Source organism: Oryzias melastigma, linkage group LG23, assembly GCF_002922805.2.
Source record: "Oryzias melastigma strain HK-1 linkage group LG23, ASM292280v2, whole genome shotgun sequence".
In the NCBI taxonomy this organism is placed as follows: Eukaryota; Metazoa; Chordata; class Actinopteri; order Beloniformes; family Adrianichthyidae; genus Oryzias; species Oryzias melastigma.
Genome location: NC_050534.1, coordinates 17805067 through 17805283, shown reverse-complemented (window position 1 = coordinate 17805283; position 217 = coordinate 17805067).

Genomic DNA, 217 nt, shown 5'->3' with positions numbered 1-217 from the left:
AAAATGCATCAACTGTGAAATATTCACAACCCAATGAGAGAATCAACAAAGTCCAGCTTCTTGGTAGTAAATACTTTCCCTCTGATAATACACGCCGTACACGTGCACGATCTCTCGTTTTCACTTCAACCTTCCAACGAGGTTGCTGGGGCCTATCCCAAATTATTTTTAATCATCGTCTCACACCTGATTGTGTGAAATTTTCCCATTGGTGTTC